Here is a 16,050-nt window from a genome sequence, read left to right on the forward strand (position 1 = left end):
CAGTTGCTGTTCTAAAAACTTTTATCATGATGGCACATCCAATGACGATCATTGGTTATTGTGACCGAATAAATTAAAAACATCTCCCGGGGGCACAACGCAGTAGAATCCTGTCGCTGTAAGTGATAGACTTTGCAGCCAGCTGTTAGAGTATAGGATAATTGCAGGGCCAGCCGCTTCGATCAATTTCCATTTATATCGGATACACATTTCCTGTTAAAATAAAAAATATTAATGCATTTCCAAGACTGTTCTCTAACTTTTTACCTGAATCGCAAATGGGTCGTTCCGCAATCAATTTGGCACGGGGATACGACTGAAGGACTACAGTCAACCAAAAAAGTATTTGGACCGCAGCGCATAAATTTTTCTTTTAGTAATTTTGCGCAGTATTTTTGCAAAGAATGTTAATACATATTTTTTAAAACAATGTTTAACTAAAGCATATTTAGATGCACAACAAAAATTCGGGGAAAAGCTTTGCGTTTTGAAGATAGAGTACATATAGTTTGAATTGGCTAAAAATTCAGACAAAAAAGTATTCGGACAGTTAACTATTAGTTGAAACAAATGTCCTTTCTCGCTCAACTACTACCTTGTTGGACCATTCCCAGTAAACCATTTGGTTTGTATATCTCGATTGCAACTGTGGTATACGAAATCATATCTGAACGAAAAAATTATATTTCACGCCATATAAGAACATATATGTACCAAAGTGGAGGCGATATACGTACGAAAATTTTGACAACTATTTGTAATTCTATTTTGCGCAGTTTTTATAACACGCAACTAAATACTCCTGAATATATGATTAAGATATAATCAAATATTGCAATTATCTATCCTGCTTTATAATTCACAGTCATGAATTGCATATGAAGACACGCACGACTGCAAAACAACTTATTGTTCACTTCGATTTGACATACTCTAATCATTATACAATTCCAATGTGAAATTGACATGAAAACGATTTAATGTGAACTTTCTATTACGATTTTGTGTTATCTGGGTTGATGACCTGTTTTAATCTGTTTGGGATAAAATTAACTATTTTTCAAATATCCCTCTGTGAATTGCTGACCATTTTTGTACAAGAGCTCGGTCTAAGTCATTTTAATATGAAATCGAATGATTTCTCATTATAGAAATGAAATTATTTAAAAAGATGTTCAAAAGGGTTCAAATCTAGACAGAATACTGATGTTTTGATAGCGCTAGGACAATTGTATGGTGCCTATCGCTTACAATTATCGACAGTATGTTTAGATTCAACATCCCGGTATAATATGTAACCTTTGACGGCTGTCCAGGATAGTGTGCATCTTTCATCTACATATGTAAAGATACAGACCAGCCCTGGGACCTGATTGCAGTCAAGCAATCCTCAAGATTATGAACGTTCCCAGGGTTGATTCTCAACAGGAGTTAAGTTTCTCGGTTTCACAAAAAAAAACCGTATCGGTGGCAATTATACAGAGCAATTCGTAACGTTTGATTTGATTGCCTGCAATTAGCGCTTTCATTTGCATTTTTCCAAACCATCACAATGTTGGGGATGTTCGTTTCAGTTTACAATCGTGTCCCTTGTGACAATCTTTCGCGCATACAGTTCAACAGCAAAAATATTGTATTAGACCGCAAGTGCGAAATTCGAAAATGTCTTAATTAGTATGATAGAACCTGGCCAGGTGAAAGAGCGTCATTACAGCATAAGGTCCCCAAAGGGACTGATTAAGCAGGCCTACCTAACGGGAATATAATTAAGTCGGAAATGTTGACATCTTCATTAGCTTAATCTGAGAATAGCATTAAAACTATGTTTCCAGCGCGGCAGGTAACGGCCATCATAAATGAAGTTTGTCCTTGAGCATCCTTTGTATTCAGTAGTTGTCTTAGATGTGGTTGAACTAAAATCTCGCACAAAAGTTGCACAATCTGCAACGCCGTTTGTTTGGATTTGAAAAGTAAGTTTCGTTTAAGCTTTTTTGTGGCTGCAGAGGATTCAAACTGCTCATTGTGTCCTTGTCATATTGTCATTGGCGGATCCTATGGGCGGCCAATAAACTGGCAGTAATCCTCCCAGTGTCGCTTTGCTTCTCGGTGGAAGGGGAGCACTGTTTAAACTCAAAGCTCACGATAGTAGAATCAATATATATAGAATGCCAGTGTCGCTGTTTTTCTATAGGACTCATTGTGGTAAACATGATGCTAACAATCTGTATCAAGTCTGTGAATCGGGAACTTCATTGTCATAGTTGCTCATTGTTATTTATCTGTTCTTTATCTGTGCGCTGGTTGGTGCTGTCATCAGTCCGTTCTCCGTTGTGTTTTTATGCCAGTGAAATGGTTTTAAACGTTCTTTTTCTTTTCGTCCGGATGAATAGAATCCCACAACTGTTCCCTTTTGCACCGATTTTTTCAGAAATTTGAAGCAAGCGAAGTTTCCAATCACATTACTTGGCAGCCATATTTGAAATTTTAAACTGGTTGTCAAAGTTTGACAATGAGATTCCCCTTTTGATGAATCTCAGGCACACACACATTTGCATATATAATGTAAATACATTATCTGAACATGTGTGATGTTTACCACGCGCACTGCAGCGACACTGGCATTCTATATATATTGATTATACTCTCACGATCCACACTACGATGCATAATTTCTTGAATGCTAACCGGTCGATTGCCAATAATAGTATTTGTGATCACGCAAATGTTGACAGGTCGACTGAATTCAAGTCTGAACCGACCGATCCCCCATTAGCATTAGAACTAGATACAGATGCACCTTTTTCTAGATTTTGACGAATCTTTATTCGAAGTGGGCCAACACATGCTGCCGCAATACATTAATCGGAGGAATGACCAACCGGTCCAATCAGCTCGGATCACGGATTGCGTCCACACAGTTCTTACTCATAGGATAAATCGTATTATTTCCGTTCCGCAACAAAAGGACACTTTCCGAACAATCATTGAATAATTTAGAGCGAGTGCACCCACGAAAAAAGCTATATGCGGAGAAAAAACGCTATCCTGCTTCTGCCGGCCGGAGTTCAAGTTAAACAGACAATAATGTAATTTATTTCCGGCATTTCCGGTCTTAATAACTGACCGACCTACTTTAATAACTTTCCGACCGACCGATTAATATTGTAAACACGGAAAACTGGCGAAATCGTGCAAATGTCTTACTTCTTTATCGATTAATCGTTAACTAATCACTTTTACTAATCGATTAATAAAACCACTTTGTGTTTTCTTTGTTATTCGATTAGATAAATTAATTGATTAATCAACGTATGGTCTACAGTTTAAAAAAACTATCTTCCATTGTAGTTGTAATAATTGATTAGTTAAAGATACATGAAATAATATAACAATACATAATATCAAAGTTTTATTATCTGCGTTAGTCGTTCGATCAGTAAATGGATTTGGGCTTACCTAGTCCAAGTTCAAGTTGACGTGCGCACGTCCAAATTTTTCTGATCACGGCTTCCGGATCGGGTTCGGTCGCTTCTTCCATGGGCAGATGAATACAATCGTCTTCGCCATCTCTGTGCTCTAAGTGCGAGTCTAAGTGCTTCCGCCTCCGTCTTTTCGTAGACTACCATTTGTAATTACATCTGATAAAAGACAAAAGTCAGTATCCAAATCCTCCCTAAAACATGAAAAGGTTGTTTTAAGACACTGATGTTCCAAGATGATTTACTGATTTTTTATATTTAATAGTAACATAAAGAAACACAACGTTTTTTCTTGTTAAATGTTTGAAAACTCACCTAATTTTTAAAGAATAATTAGCCGAACTTAAACCTGTAAACATAACACGTGTATTCTGTATTTTCCAAAATGGCGACTTTGATTGACAAAAAAAAGGTAAAACAACTATAAAATTGTCAACGCGACATATTTTCATAGTGAGTTCAAAACCACTAAACTTATCCGATTACGATAACTCCTAAAAATGTTAAAACTACCATGATATTCTTGCAGTTAGCAAATTCACCAATTTCATGGTCCTGTTGAAAATTCAATATTGTTATATCAAGCTGTAAAAATATTGTCATTAGAAGTATGAGAAAAAAGTCTATTTAACCACTGAAATAGTGAGCGATTTGCTTGTTGTTATAGTAGTTTTAACCACGAAACTTCTCAAGTTGACAAAAATCATGGTAGGCACTACAATATTGCAATATAGTTAAGATAACCATGGGTACATGTTTCGCGTTACCATGGTTTTTTTCTCAGTGTGTAGACAAATTTACGTGATTTTCCACGTGGAAAAGACGTGTAGATTATTTTGAGTGTACTCTAATAATGCGAATTTACCGGAAATTTTTAGATCGGATTTCGAGCAGTTTCAGACTTTTTTGTAGGGCCAATCTGGCATCTCTGCCTCGCTGTCACTTTGTTTGTATGATGCCAGTTTGCCTTTTGCAATCTCGATATATGGATGTCAACAAACAAAGCTAGATCCTCGGTCCTCGCTCCGTGTTACATTATGACGGAGTTTGACGAATTTGACCTTCTGTTTTTTGTTCGACATACTCCGCAGTCACCAGTCAGATGGTAGCGTACAGGACGGTTACGGGACTAGTGGTACGTTTCTATTGACTAATAGCAAAAACATTTCCAGTTGGGATTCGAACCTGCGTTAAAATAGTCAACATTACAGCTGTAACAGGCTGACTGTAATTTAAACGCTTTGTTTTTTATGTGAATCTTGTAAAGGTAGGTTCTCTCAATAATTCATTCAACTTTAATGTAAGTGCTCGATTATTTTAGATGTAATTTTTCAATTCTCTTCAAACTTGCCGTGTTTGTTTGCAAGAAGTACTTAAAAGAAGATTACTCAGTGACCTGTGCCTTCCTACAGTTTGTCCCAATGTCCAAAGTTATTTAGACATTTATAAGTTTGTATCAGCTCAATATTTTGATGTCAGACCCGGAACAGCAGTTGCATCATCGCATACAAAGTTTTTTTTTCCAAACGAATTTGTAATAACTGCGAAGCTCAACTTATTGCAGCTTATGAGTTTATAAGAAAGAGCAATCGTTCAGAGAAATTTTTGCAGCTTTTATTAAAATCATATCAAGAAGATAATGAAGAAACGATAAGGTCGAAGTCTTAAGAGTGTCCAACGCAGGAAATAGTGAACAAAACAACTGTACCGAAGTAGATGAATCTCGAGTTATTGCGACTCACCAATTGGCCGACAACGATCTTAGGAAGGTAGATGATAAAGGTAAATGTGTAGAATTAAAGGACTCAGAATGTGATGTAGAAGAGTATATGGATACTCATCAAGATTCCGAATCGAATAATGAAGATGAGGATTTTTTCGCCAATGAGAAAGAAGAACTTAGCTTCAATACCAGCCAATGTCCGGACTGTGGGAAACGTGTAAAACCTTGTTGGTTACCCAAACACAGAGAAACTCATCTAGATAGAATCGCTCGTCAAACTTTTGAGTGTGACCAATACGAGTTTTACATTGAAAGACAACTTGCAATATCATAAACGTATTCATACTAATGAAAAACGATATACATGTCACTTTTGTCAGAAAAAATTCCTGCATTGGGCCTCCCGTCAGCACACCGGCGAAAAACGCTATACATTTGCGAGTATTGCGGTGCAAAATCCCGAAATTATTCCCAATACTCCAATCATGTACAACGTCACACTGGAGAAACACCGTAGTCCTGTGATCTATGCAGTCGGAGTTTTACATGTAAACGTGCACTGAAAGAGCACATGGCTTCGCATAGCGCATCTAGAAAAAGTAATTGTGATTTGTGTAATACTTCTTCTTCTTCTTCATCAGCATAGAGCCGGGGTGGCTCGTGCTGTTTCAAGCACTCGTCTCCATTCAACTCGGTCTTGGGCCACTCGTCGCCAATTTCCTAGTCGTCTCAGAAGTCGCAAATCGCTCTCGACCTGGTCGAGCCATCGTGCACATTGGGCCCCCCTGTTCCTGGTGCCGGTGGGGTTGTTGAAGAGGACTATTTTCGTCGCACAGTCATCCGGCATCCTTACGACGTGTCCGGCCCACCGTAGCCTGCTAACTTTCGCTAGATGTACGATGGGAGTCTCCCCAAGCAGTGCCTGTAGCTCGTGATTCATACGCCTCCGCCATTCTCCGCTTTCAGTTTGTACTCCGCCAAATATCGTCCGCAGCACATTCCGCTCAAACACGGCAAGGGCGCGTATGTCCTCCGTAAGCAGCGTCACGGCTTCAAGTCCATAGAGAACTACCGGTCTAATAATGGTTTTGCACATTGTTAGCTTCGTACGGCGGCGTATGCTTCCTGATCGTAGCGTTTTACGAAGGGCAAAGTAGGCCCGATTTCCCGCTTGGATGCGCCGCTGGATCTCCTTACTAGTGTTGTTGTCCGCGGTCACCAGCGATCCCAAATACACGAACTCTTCTACCACTTCTAGTTCGTCGCCGTCAACGGTTACCGTCCGTGGGAGGCGCACATTTGTTTCCTTTGAGCCTCTTCCTTTCATGTATTTGGTCTTCGACGCATTTATTTTTAGCCCAATTCTCCTAGACTCCGCTTTCAGTCTGGCGTAGATTGCCTCCGCCGTCGCAAAGTTCCTGGCAATGATATCGAAGTCACCTGCAAAGCCTAGAAGTTGGCTACTCTTGGTAAAAATCGTGCCTCGTTTCGATGCCCGCTCGTCGGATCGCCCCCTCAAGAGCGATGTTGAACAGCATGCAGGATAGACCGTCACCTTGTCTCAACCCTCGTCGCGTCTCGAAGGGACTCGAGAGTGTCCCAGAGATGCGTACGAAACACATCACTCGATCCAATGTAGCTCTGATCAGTCGCGTCAGTTTGTCCGGAAAACCGTATTCGTGCATTATCTGCCATAGCTTGTCTCGATCGACTGTATCGTATGCTGCTTTGAAATCAATAAAGATGTGATGCGTCGGCACGTTGTACTCCCGACATTTCTGCAAGATCTGTCGGATAGTAAAAATTTGGTCCGTAGTTGCGCGAGCCCCCATGAAACCCGCCTGATAATTCCCTACGAAACCTTGTGCTATCGGTGACAGCCGGCGTAACAGGATCTTGGAAAGTACCTTGTAGGCTGCATTTACCAGCGTAATACCGCGATAGTTGCAGCAGTCTAGCCGATCACCCTTTTTGTAGATGGGACAAACCACTCCTTCCATCCATTCCTCCGGTAGCTTTTCCTCCTCCCAAATCCTCGAAATAACCCAGTGTAGAGCCTTTGCTAGCGTTTCTCCGCCATGTTTATAAAGCTCTGCCGGTAGGCGGTCCTTCCCAGCGGCTTTATTGGTCTTCAGCAACCTGATTTCTCGTTTGACTTCTTGGAGATCAGGTGCTAGGACATCACTATCTTCCATGGGCGCTCCTAGGTTAATTTCCGTTCCGCCTCCTTCTGCGACTTCGCCATTGAGGTGTTCATCGAAGAACTGCTTTCACCTGTCGACCACCTCGCGCTCGTTTGTAATTAGATTCCCTCCCTCGTCCCTACACATGTCAGGTTTCGGTGTGTAGCCCTTCCGAGTTTGGTTCACCTTCTCATAAAACTTGCGCGTGTCATTAGCTCGGAATAGTTGCTCCAATTCTTCACGATCTCTGTCCTCCTTTTGGCGCTTTTTTCTCCTCAGGATCGTGGTCAACTTGTTCCTAGCCCGTCGGTACTTGGCCAGGTTCTCTCTAGTGGCAATACTTAGATAATTTTTCCAAGCATTTTTTTCTCCTCCACCGCTTGTTGGCATTCCCCATCAAACCAATCATTTTGTGTACTCCGAGGCTCAATACCTAGTGCCGCGGTAGCGGCCTCCGATGGCCGAGCGTATTCTGCTTCAACCGTCTTCGAGGTTTGAAGCACCTAACTCCTCGGAAGAAGGCTTCTTTCTCATCGTCGGGTCTACCTTCGTGCGGGCAGTGCACGTTAATGATGCTATAATTGAAGAAACGGCCCTTTATCCTCAATACACACATTCTCTCGTTGATCGCCTTCCAATCAATCACGCGATCCTGCATTCTGCCCAGCCCTACAAAGCCCGTTCCAAGTTCGTTGTTAGCGCCACCGCTCTGGTAAAACTGGGCCTTTCCGCCACGGATCTTCCATACCTTCTCTCCTTTGCAACAGATTTCCTGCAGAGCTACGATGCCAAGTTTGCGGGGTTCCAGCTGTTCAATCAGCACCCGCTCGCAACCTGCGAAATTTAGCGATCTGCAGTTCCAAGTTCCGAGTCTCCATTCGTCGTCCTTATTCCGTTGCCTAGGTCGATGCCGAATATTCCACTCCGAATATGCTTGAATGTTGTTAGTTTAAGTTTATTTAGGTGTGTAGCCGTACTGGGGCAACACTACCGAGTCTCGCGATGGGGCTGCCATCTTATAGTGCCGAGACTCAGACTAGTGCCGGGGATTTGTGTAATAAGTCCTACAAAATAGTGCGATCGTTACGACTTCATCAACGTGCCGTACACAAGCAGGAGAAAAACTACGTATGTCCGATGTGTAACCGTGCTTTCTTACAAATCATCTGTTCAAAACACGTCTGGTAAAGAATCATCCCGAGTAAAAACCGAAACACCTGCCGGAAGTAGTCATGAATGTACGACCAGTTAAAGAAATTTATGACCAATTGCAGAAAGCTGGCAGTGTGTCAACTAGGTGGGATGAAATATATAGAAAATATCCAGCATTAATTAGTAGTCTATAAATTATTTTTGAGCGTCGTAGTAAAATCCTCGAAAATGCGAGCAAACGAAGAAATTGTTCAAAGTTGTTTATACTAGTACGACTTACGTAACGATTCTGTGAGGTGCGTTTTGATTACTACTTGTAATTTTGTTCAGTACTTGGGAAGGAAAAGTAATACACTTTTTACGCAAAGGATACGTTCCGCGCAAATCCAAATCGCGTGAAATCCGTGATTTGCATATTTAAGACCGTTGAGGCCAAATCAAATGTGTTGAAAGGTGCTTATGTGAAACAGTAAACATGTAAACAGTAATTATATGAGTATGCTCGATGAATTTCGAATGTGTAACTTTTTACCTGAAGTTGATCTAATTAAACTAAAATATATATATTTCATTCTCTTTACAATTTCATGCTCCATCAATACCGCAATGGTCTTCGCATTTTGTCGCAACGCAGCAGTAGATTTAATATTGATTATTTTTTCTAAGATTTGAATTCGTTCGCCATCAAGATTTTGATACAATTTATTAAAAATTCTCTCGTTAAACAAAACTTTAAACCATTTGACATGCTGTAGCCAAAAGAACTTTTGCTGCTCATTGTATGTTTTATTTGTTTTTTTTTTCTACCAAAATAAATTTGACTATTTAGTAATGGCATCTAATTGCAAGCAGTTCAGTTGAAACTGTTTGGTTAGCTATTTTCGATTGATTAGAGGTAGTACGAATACAAATTAAAATATTATTCTTTGATTTGTTTGCCCTAATTCCAAATACTGAGGACTCGGTTATACAGGATGCAATTATTACTTTTTTAGCCTCCTCACTATACGAAGTGCAATCTCAACAGATAGTTTTCAAAACGTTTGGAATACTTATTGTTTTGCTTTAATCATTGTCATAGGTGATTTGTAGCCACTGCGATTTTTTTAGTCTGCAAAAAGGTTTGTATTACAGAACCTATTTTATTATGTAGTAGTGACAGCTTGCATGTGCTGACCGTTTTAGTAATAAGTGATTAATATGTATGAAAAACTGTCACTCTGATGAACTCAAGCCGATTAACATATTATATTAGAGATGCTCCAAAATTGCAAAGATGGTTACAGTTGTTGGTTTCGTTCAGACTGGATGCTGCAAAAATAATAAGAAAAATAGGTTGGTTCCGAATGGTTTTCATGTTTTATATGCTTTATACACTTGTTTCGAATGTTAGCTGGTAGCTTATTCACTGACGAGGAACGTGCTTTTCGATAAATTTCTAAAAGAAAATATAAATATTAGCAACGGACGGACAAATCGTGTATTATCTTTAGTTACCTTCATATCTTCTACTTCAGCGTCAGATGAGGAATGTGACAACCCTCTATAGGACTGGAACTGTGAATGCTTCATAAACGTTTTTAACACACTGGACGATAATTGACCGAATTTGTATGGAACAACTGGATCACAATCACCGTGACATTGGAGTATCTGAATTTGAACAATCGATTGGCCATTGGATATAAGCATACAACATCAATGTGTTAGGCAATAACAATACTTACGGGGACCGAATCTGGACACTTTAAAATTCCAGGAAAATTTTTATGCAACGGCAACCAGCATGACAATGCCATTACTCCTGCTAAGCAGTCTTGGCATTCCCCTCAGTGTATGCAAGAGGCGCGCGCAAAAATCACCACACACTTCCATTCCTAGCGACAGCAGAGCGTGCGATGGCGTATACACCACTTTCTAACGTCCCGCATGTGCACTGAAGTTTGGATTGCCTACTTTCAACACACACCCTTGCTTTGAATCACCAGTGTGCGGAATAACGAGGGAGAATAACTCTGCTGTGATCGCACCGCAGTGAGTACTTCTGCGAAATAAGCAAGCAAGCAAAAACTGCAATTTGATAGTCCTCTAAGCGTTGTTGAATGGTATACCTTATTGATGCATTTAATAAATCAGTCGTGTTTTGTAGCAACATTTGACAATTTTAAATACGCAGAAGCCAAATTTGAAACAAACTATGGATTTATAAAATGAATAGCCTACACATCAAATTTAACAATGCATGCATAAAGGTTATACAGTGGACTCTCAGAAAAGTCAATCGATTGGGGAATGGGTCGATTAAATATTTCCGGTCGATTTCCGAAATATTAACTTTTCTGAGTAGTCCTAAGAGTCTTTGAAAATGATAAATACAAAAGCGAAAAGTATATTCTCGGATACACATTTTTAAGTATTTGAAAGTTGTAATGTAAAGAGAGCAAGATATTATGAAATAATACTTAGTTCCTTTCAGTAAATTTAAAATAGTCGGTTATACTAGTTTACTTTTGATTTTTTGTAGTCTACGACAACGTTTTGACAATGTTCGCGCTTATTGTTTGTTCCCTGCTGTTAATTTATTTTGCATTTAAAATACAATTTGAGTTTGCGCTTTTCCAATATGTTATCAAAAGTCCCGAAGTAACTATGTGCCCGTAACATTCCTTTTTTTTCCTTTTTTTCGGGTTATCCAACTGGTCGCTTAATAGCGTATAAAACTCTGCGCTGGGCCCTTTTGTGTTGTCAACAAAGTGTCAGGGAGACCTCAAACATCAATTCTACCTGACGAGACAGGCACTGGCGCCCACTAAAACACAGGTAGAGCCCCAAGCATAGCCGTCACGCCTATACCCGCAGGCGGAGGCTTTTCGGCCCTGCGCGGACTCCACGAACTGACTCTAAGATCTCTCTGCCAAAGGCCGGAATGTCATATTTTAAATATAATGATAATGATGACGATGATGATGAGAAGAAAAATAATAGATCGAATTTGTAAATGTGCTTTGGACTTTTTGTACCACTCGAGTTGCAATATGTGGTATAGTGAAGAAGTGGAGAATTCGTCAGCCCCGCCTGACACCGGTCTTCAACCGCGCGCCCGCTTTCAGTTTTCCAACACAAACAACCACAAATGAACCAATAGGTAAGACAAATTTCGGAGCATTAGTGGTTATCAACTTATCAGGGCAAATTTAATCTTTCATCCCCTTAGTATTCACAGTGCATTCCCACGATACAAAGTAAATTGAGCGCAGCACAAGCTGGACGTTCGCGGTAGTCGACAGAAGCTTCAAAATATAGAGACTCGCCCGCCTTCCAACCCTCGAGACCAAAGTGCTGTAAAGCTCTGGGCTTAAACGTCTCTTTAAGACTCGACCCCTTCCCATCGAGCCCGCGGGCGGCCATCAGAGCTCAGAACAGCCACGGGGCCAGTGCAAAAATCCTACTCTATCTAGCAGCACCGCCTAGCCGAAACTCGAACACGCGACACGAATTGACCTAATTTTCCCATCTGCTACCTAAGAAGTGCTATTACCCGTAATCATTACAGAGTGGTCCTTCGGCATCCAATCGGATCTGGTATCCCGCTTACATCCCCTTACTAACCCTAAGCCCCCGACCAACTCAATCAATCCGACATTTTTCGGAGATATTTGTGACAGTTGTGATAAATAAGGATGAATCCCAGAAAACTTCATCTATTGTCAGAGATCCCCATACTGGCCTTATTCTTAAACGGAATAAAAGCACTTTCTGAACAACGCAACAATCACATTTGGTAAATTTTTACCCCGAGTCCCACTTGAAATCACAAAAGTATTTTGATATATACCCACATTCAGAAGTAAACGTGACCGCTGTTCATTTACTGATTAGTTAAAAAGCCCTACACCACGACAAGGTTCAGTTTTATCGTAGGTTTTATTGTTTATTAGGTTTTATGTGCCCGTAACATTCCTGTATGAATAAACGCTTTAGACAACCAATAAATTCAAACTCTCAGAAAAGTTAAGCCAAAAATTAACTTTTTAGAGTGTTGCATGCGAGTTAATATTCGCTTAACTTTTCTGAACAATTAACTTTTTAGAGAGTTAACTTTTCCGAGAGTCCACTGTACAAGCAAATCATTCCAATGTTTCAGCTGAGAAAAATATATAAACGAATGTCTCATTTATAGTTCTAAAAATTAGAAATAATTGTTGCATCATTTATTTCATTACTTTAATTTGATTATTACAGAACGGACTCGATTATTCGGATGAAATTTTTTTTTATAATGTTAGTCACGTTCTGAACGTAAACACATTTCAAAAAACCCATTTAAATTTTTTTTTTCACCCGAATGACCGAGTCCTAACTAACAGTTTATGCAATTTGTAATTTATTTCATTATACACTGTTATAACTGTTAAAAATATCAGTTATGTAAGTATCGGTGCAAGTTATTCCTTAAATGTGAAAAATACTTTTATGACATTTTGGAAAGAAAGTACTGCCAACTGCAACTGAAAGTACTGTAAAATTAAATCAAATGCATATTAGTGCATGGGATCTTATAGCAATTCTGTGAATAAAAATACTCAAGTTTTTATTATTAATAGTTATCTAAAAGTATAGTTGTTTAAATTTAAAAAAATTGATTATTTTAGGAGTGCCAAATCTTTTTTTACAGATGGCTTAGCTTTCTGGTTATTATAGATTATTACATGCCTTTCGGACGACAAGTTTCGTTCAGAAGTTAGTACAGAAATTTTTATTCAAACTTGAATCATTTTAGCACCCTACAAACAATAATTCAATTGATCGAGATACCATACCGATTCCATTGGGCTTAGAGTTGAGACTACGAGATCTCAATGCTCCAAAAATTGCTTTCTAACAGTCTCCTCGAAAAAACGACGACTGGCTTGTTGTCATTCTTGTACGACTTGTACCTATATATCATCATATCAAGTATGCGTAGAAGATTGAACGATTTGTGAGTTGTTCTTATTTAATTATAAGATTTAAATTGAAACTATTTCAAAGATCTCACTTTCTAAAAAATTTTTCGGTAACTCAATAAAATAGGAGAACATTAGCAATTGCAATTATTCGTATATATTGATTTTGATAAAAATAAAATAATAGTTCAATATCCTACATTTTTATTTATGAAATTCGTGGCATAATAAAAATTCTTACATTAGATAGATTAAATCAGAGCCTTCGTGTTTCTTTAACTCTCTATCTGGTGCTCCCCACCGCCTTTTGGTGGGCTCCGTAAATATTCAATAACTTTGTACGACAATACAGTGGGATTCAGAATTTGACAACAAATGCGTGTCACCTATGCCTATGCCAAAGATGACATCCATTTTTGATATGAAAAAATTGAATATAAATGCGTTAGAAATTGACTAAATATTAATAATCAACGATTTTTCTACGATTGTAACTATTCGAGAGCTATTGGAGTAAGACGTAGTCCTACGGCAATAAAAATATTATTTGAAACACTCTATAACCACAAAATATTTTCAAGAATATATTGAGGGCATCATTTTTCGTCCTTTCGAACATGTATGCGGAAACTGATAAATATTTCAGCATCTTTTTGGAAGTGCAAACCTATTGAAAAATTTAATAAAAGTGGGTCAAAACTAGTTAATACATAAATGATTTTTTACGATTGCAACCATTTTATACTAAAAAAATCCGACGAAAGCTATCAAGCCGACGCAAGCAAGTTTTTGACACCCTGCGGTAAGACGTAGTCCTACGTCCATAAGAATATTACCTTTCAAAACATTCCACAACTACAATTGTTTTTTCATGCACTTACTGATGTCATCATTTTGGGTCATTTTGAACATGCATGCGCAAATTGATTGATATTTAAGCATATCTTTGGAAGCATCTTGTTGCCAAAAACGAATACTTTTGTTGCCAAAATCGGTCCGAGCCAAAATCGAAATTCCACTGTATTTTATAGGCGCGCGAGAAAACTTTAAACTTACAAAAATCAGCATAACGTCATACTTCTATCGGCGATACAATTTGATTTACACCCTGAATTAGAAAAAAATCTAGCAAAATAGCAAAGTTTTTTATCGTCCTTAATTAATTGTTTATAAAGAAATGGTTATCGCGGTCGTGGCACCTGGGTACAAAAATTATGCAAACAGTCTATTAAAATACCTTTCTAAGTTTTGACTGAGATATGGCAATTTGAATTTTGCGGTCAAATTGACTGCACACCATACAGACAACCTGAATTTTTTCTGCAGAGACAGAATGTGAATGCTCTGCTGCATCGAAAACGAAGCGCCAGTGAAAGCTCTGCAGAGTAGTGCACACCAGTGCGATTTGTGGTGAGAGAAACATACGGGCTCTTGAGTGGCGTATTTGTTGGGTGTGTGATTCTAAATTGCACCGCTGTTGTTTCACGCATACACAGCTGTACACTTTGTTTGCTAATCCCTTTAAGCAAGCGTTTGTTTTTTGCGCGCCGGTGCGACTGTATCGATCTCCGCAGTGTAAGAAATACACTTACATATTGGTGTTGCACCTCAGTGATATGCCAAGACTTTTAGATTCCCTCCCTCGTCCCTACACATGTCAGGTTTCGGTGTGTAGCCCTTCCGAGTTTGGTTCACCTTCTCATAAAACTTGCGCGTGTCATTAGCTCGGAATAGTTGCTCCAATTCTTCACGATCTCTGTCCTCCTTTTGGCGCTTTTTTCTCCTCAGGATCGTGGTCAACTTGTTCCTAGCCCGTCGGTACTTGGCCAGGTTCTCTCTAGTGGCAATACTTAGATAATTTTTCCAAGCATTTTTTTCTCCTCCACCGCTTGTTGGCATTCCCCATCAAACCAATCATTTTGTGTACTCCGAGGCTCAATACCTAGTGCCGCGGTAGCGGCCTCCGATGGCCGAGCGTATTCTGCTTCAACCGTCTTCGAGGTTTGAAGCACCTAACTCCTCGGAAGAAGGCTTCTTTCTCATCGTCGGGTCTACCTTCGTGCGGGCAGTGCACGTTAATGATGCTATAATTGAAGAAACGGCCCTTTATCCTCAATACACACATTCTCTCGTTGATCGCCTTCCAATCAATCACGCGATCCTGCATTCTGCCCAGCCCTACAAAGCCCGTTCCAAGTTCGTTGTTAGCGCCACCGCTCTGGTAAAACTGGGCCTTTCCGCCACGGATCTTCCATACCTTCTCTCCTTTGCAACAGATTTCCTGCAGAGCTACGATGCCAAGTTTGCGGGGTTCCAGCTGTTCAATCAGCACCCGCTCGCAACCTGCGAAATTTAGCGATCTGCAGTTCCAAGTTCCGAGTCTCCATTCGTCGTCCTTATTCCGTTGCCTAGGTCGATGCCGAATATTCCACTCCGAATATGCTTGAATGTTGTTAGTTTAAGTTTATTTAGGTGTGTAGCCGTACTGGGGCAACACTACCGAGTCTCGCGATGGGGCTGCCATCTTATAGTGCCGAGACTCAGACTAGTGCCGGGGATTTGTGTAA

General features: G+C 39.7%; 1 long non-coding RNA gene across 2 annotated transcripts; it reads right to left on the bottom strand.

Moving 5' to 3' along the window:
* Positions 1-9,058: 9,058 nt before the first annotated feature.
* LOC128733880 (uncharacterized) lies at positions 9,059-10,368 on the bottom strand. Of its 2 annotated transcripts, XR_008411956.1 has the most exons (5): positions 10,265-10,368; positions 10,035-10,190; positions 9,913-9,975; positions 9,715-9,848; positions 9,059-9,648 (listed from the first exon to the last, which is right to left on the bottom strand). It is a non-coding gene; the product is annotated as an uncharacterized LOC128733880 (long non-coding RNA). The 2 variants fall into 2 exon arrangements; XR_008411955.1 differs by having other exon boundaries at positions 9,061-9,848.
* Between the last annotated feature and the right edge of the window lie 5,682 nt (positions 10,369-16,050).

The sequence above is a fragment of the Sabethes cyaneus genome, chromosome 2 (assembly GCF_943734655.1).
Source record: "Sabethes cyaneus chromosome 2, idSabCyanKW18_F2, whole genome shotgun sequence".
Taxonomy (NCBI): domain Eukaryota; kingdom Metazoa; phylum Arthropoda; class Insecta; order Diptera; family Culicidae; genus Sabethes; species Sabethes cyaneus.